The sequence below is a fragment of the Gekko japonicus genome, unplaced genomic scaffold (genome assembly GCF_001447785.1).
Source record: "Gekko japonicus isolate JY-2015 unplaced genomic scaffold, Gekko_japonicus_V1.1 scaffold358, whole genome shotgun sequence".
Classification (NCBI taxonomy): domain Eukaryota; kingdom Metazoa; phylum Chordata; class Lepidosauria; order Squamata; family Gekkonidae; genus Gekko; species Gekko japonicus.
This window is the reverse complement of record NW_015161962.1, coordinates 576,901-581,230: the sequence shown is the minus strand read 5'-3', so window position 1 is coordinate 581,230 and position 4,330 is coordinate 576,901. Positions and strand designations below refer to the sequence as shown.

Here is a 4,330-nt window from a genome sequence, read left to right as displayed (position 1 = left end):
GCCTTCCCCAGACCCCCCCCCCCCCAGCCAGGGAGAGGATTAAGAGGCTGGGGGGGGGAGGTGGGGGGGCTTTGCTGTCCTCCTGATCCAGCCTGGGCTCACGCCTGCCTCTGCTCTTGGGAAGGATCCATGTGTCTGAAACGTGGCCAAGCCGCCTTCCCACCTTCAGGAACCCAAGGCGACGTGCGGTGCAAATATGGCAAGGATTTTAAAAAATCTGAACCCCCCCGCAATTAAACTCTCCAATCCGGACAGCCAAGAAAGAAATGCTCCATTAGTCAGATGCTGTCCTGAGTAAAACTGCCTCCAAGATCTAGGGTTGCCAGCCTCCAGGTGGGGCCTGGGGATCTCCCGCTTTTAGAACCGATCTCCGACTGACCGAGATCAGCTCCCCTGGAGAAAACGGCTGCTTGGAAGGGTGGGCTCTGTGGCCTTGGACCACGCTGAGGCCCCTCCCCTCCCCAAACCCCGCCCTCTCCTGGCTCCACCCCCAAAGTCTCCAGCTATTTTCCAAACAGTGTTAAGAACATAAGAACATAAGAGATGCCAATGTTGGATCAGGCCAAAGGCCCATCCAGTCCAACACTCTGTGTCACACAGGGGCCAGAAATACCAGGGGCCATCAGGAGGTCCACCAGTGGGGCCAGGACACCAGGAGCCCTCCCACTGTTGACCCCCCCCCAAGCACCAAGAATACAGAGCATCCCTTGCCCGTGTTAATCACTCTTTGGGTGAAGAAGGACTTCCTTTTATCCGTTCTAACCCGACCGCTCTGCAGTTTCATGGAGTGCCCACGAGTTCTTGTATTGTGAGAAAGGGAGAAAAGTACCTCTTTCTCTCTAAGCCAAGTGAGTGTGAGCTAGCTCACAGTTTTTTAGCCTCCGGCTCATGGATTTTTGCTTTAGCTCAGGAAGGAGGGCTCCAGAGCAAACTAATTTACGCAGCAGCCAAATCGCTGGCTCAACTTTCCTGCCAGTAGCTCACAGAGTAGAATTTTTGCTCACCAGACTCCACAGCTGAGCATTGTTTCCAGCGCAGACATGGCAGCCCTACTCCAAGGGCCTCCTGAATGTCGACAGAGGCAGCACCTGGAGGGTTCTGGAGCCCTGCCCAAACCTGGAGGACGCACATCCGCTGCGCGAGAGACCCCAGCCGCGTACGGGAGAGGGCCCCCAGAGAGGCAGCCTAGGCTGGGGTATAGTTGTCAGCTGCTTCTCCTGGCTGGGGGGCAGCCCGGCGGTCGAGTGAGAGGCGGGGGCGCCATGGCTTCCTTTCGGCTCTCTCTTTGGCTTGGGGCTTTGCAGTGGCCAAAAGATCCCCCAGTCCTTGTGCTGCGTGAGCTGACGGGAAAGGGAAGGCCCGGGGTGTTTTGAGCCCCCGGGGGCTGCAGCCAGGGGCTTGGCAATGGAAGCTACCTGACCCAGAATGCCTGCAAAAGAGCAAGAGAGACTGGCTCACGTCTTCAGGGGGTCGCCGTCTGCTACTGACAGGCGCCCCCGGACTCCTCATGGAGCGTTCCCCCTGCTTCTCCAGAGTTGCCCGCCCCTGAAGCAGCATCCTCCACCTCCTCAGTCGCTGACTGGTGCGTGGGGCAGGGGAAGTGCCACCCTTGCCTCCTCCTACCCCCCCCCGCCACTGTCGAGTGTGCCCTGGTTGGCTGGCCTCGCCCGGTGTGGGAAGGAGGAGGGCACCGTAAGCGGCAGCCTGTTCTGGTCCTTCAGCATTGCTGAGATGCCTCCGGAGCCCACCTACTCCTTGGCGCAGGATTCCGAGGGAGCCTAGGCCGGGCGTGAAGTCAGCTCCTCGCCTAAAATATCCTTGGAAGTCTGCTATTCCAACCCCCCACCCCCCGGGGTTGGCATGGACCTCCACAGGACCGGGAGGGGTGCCATTCCAATCCAGTGACTGAACCCCCTTGGAGGGCTGTGGCAGAGTCCAGAGAGGAGACCCGGAACAGGACCCGAGGCTCCCTCTCCGCTGTGGAGAGTCTTGTGAGCAAAAATTCTGTTTTGTGAGCTCCTCCTGGCATTAAAGTGGTGGGCGAGCGATTTGGCTGCTGCATCAATGACTTTGCCCTGGAGCCCCCTCCTTCCTGAGCAAAGACAGAAATGTGTGAGCCGGAGGCTTAAAAAACTGTGAGCTGGCTCACGCTAACTCAGCTTAGAGGGAGCCCTGAGCAGGCGCCGCTCACCTCTGGCTCTGCCTTCGTCGCTGGCACTCCAAGAACACGCTCCGCTGCACCTGAAGCCCCTTCGGGTGTCTCCCTTCTTAGCGTTTTTGCCTCCCCCCTGAGCTCGAGTTACCCTGACAGGCAAAGCCCCACTCTGGTAGCCCTGGAGGCATGGAAGGGAAACGGAAAGAGCACTCTTCTGTTCTGCATCCTCCAGGGCCGGGGTGGGTGGGCAGGCATGCCAGCCATCCTTCTGAGAAAGCAGCTGAAATGGCTGCGCACCCCAGGATGCGAACACGGGAGCCCTTTGCTGCGTCTGGGCTGTGTGTGTGGCTGTGAGGGTGGGAAGGGCTCCACGACATAGGCCGCGGTCACACACACACCAAGTAATCCACTGTCAGTGCACTTTCCAACTGGATCTTACTGTGCGAACTGGCAAAATCGAGTTGGAAAGCGGTTTGGAAGTGGACTATGTGGTGTGTGTGTGTGACGGCAGCCATCGTGTCTGCCTCAAGGAGTGTCCCCTCTAAGCTGAGTGAGTGTGAGCCAGCTCACAGTTTTCTAGCCTCCGGCTCACACATTTTTGTCTTCGCCCAGGAAGGATGGGGCTCCAGAGCAAACTGATTTATGCAGTAGCCGAATGGCTGTCTCACAACTTTAATGCCAGGAGCTCACAAAGTAGAGTTTTTGCTCACAAGACTCCACAGCTTAGAGGGAGCGTTGGGCCCTCAAGCCTCCCTCCCGGAGATGGGCACAACCGATCTGGCCAGGAATGGTGGCCAGGTGCCAGTCCATTTGCCCGCCTCCGTTGAATAAGAGCCACCCGCCTGCCAAATGCCAGGGGAGGGTGTTCACCACCGGACCGCCTTGCTGAGGTTTTGGAGCCAATATGCACCTGCCCGTGCAACTGGCCTTTTGTATTTGACATCGCCACCACCCCTCCCGGCAGTGTGAGTTGATATTGGGGAGGGAGGGGTCATCTTGAAGCAGATCACAGTTGGGTTCTGAATTGAGACCAAACGGGGAACTCTTTGAAATCTGATCTCAAGGGCCCAACTGGGTTGGGCTGCCAGAGCCCCTGCTCAGATCCAAGCGTGAGTGCCTCTGGCCATGTGCAGACTGACCATCAGATGCCAGCCTTGCATGCCAGAAGGAACGTGCAGGAGCTTGTGGCTTCCACAGCAAACTGAGCCTCTCGGGGCAGGAACCGAGCACCCTTTGGGAGTGACCCCTCCCCCCTGCCTCTGGAGCACATGGAGGGTGCCTCACCTTTCCCCAGGTGTGCACCTATGGGGGGGGGGAGAGCAGAGGCTCTGAATGGGGGTGGGGGTGGGGTGGGGACCAGTCTTCCCTCTTAGCTGAGCTAGTGTGAGCTAGCTCACAGTTTCTTAGCCTCTAGCTCACACATTTCTGTCCTAGCTCAGGAAGGGAGGGCTCCAGAGCAAACTGATTCATGCAGCAGCCCAATCGCTGGCTCACAACTTTAGTGCCGGTAGCTCACAAAGCAGAATTTTTGCACACAGGACTCTCCACAGCCTTCAAGACATTTCACCACACAAAGGGCCAGGTGCTCTCTGGGACTCAAGGCAGTCGTGTGGAATATTGCCCCCGAATCATTACTTTTACACCCTTGTAAAAGTAATGATTCAGAGCCAGTTTGGTGTGGTGGTGAAGTGCGCGGACTCTAACCTGGGAGAACCAGGTTTGATTCCCCTCTCCTCCTCCACTTGCAGCTGCTGGATGACCTAGGGCAAGCCATAGTTCTGACAAGAGCTGTCCTTGGAAAAGAGCCGTTTCTGTCAGAGCTCTCTCCGCCCCACCTGCCTCCCCGGGTGTCTGTTGTGGGGAGGGGAAGGGAAAGGAGTCTGTCAGCCGCTCTGAGGCTCCCTTGGGTAGTGAAGGGCCATGGGGTACACATCCAATCTCTTCTTCTTCTTCTGGTGGTGGTGGATGGGCTCCCCCCCCCAGAATCCAGTGGCCCAATGGGACCTGTCGCTTTCCGCCTTGGGGCGTGTGAAACTCCGCATCCTCTTCCAGCCCCAGGAGCTTTGCCACGGAGGGTGGTGGGAGTGAAGGTGGCAAACGTGTGCCCAGAGAAGGAAGCTCCCCCCCCCGTAGTCCCCCAGAGCCCCTTCTCTGGCCAAGGTGCCTCCCCCCCCC

General features: G+C 58.3%; 1 protein-coding gene across 1 annotated transcript in view; it reads left to right on the top strand.

The window, feature by feature from the left end:
• Positions 1-4,330, top strand: part of CASQ1 (calsequestrin 1) — a 21,338-nt gene that overhangs the window by 2,107 nt on the left and 14,901 nt on the right. The window lies entirely within an intron of this gene.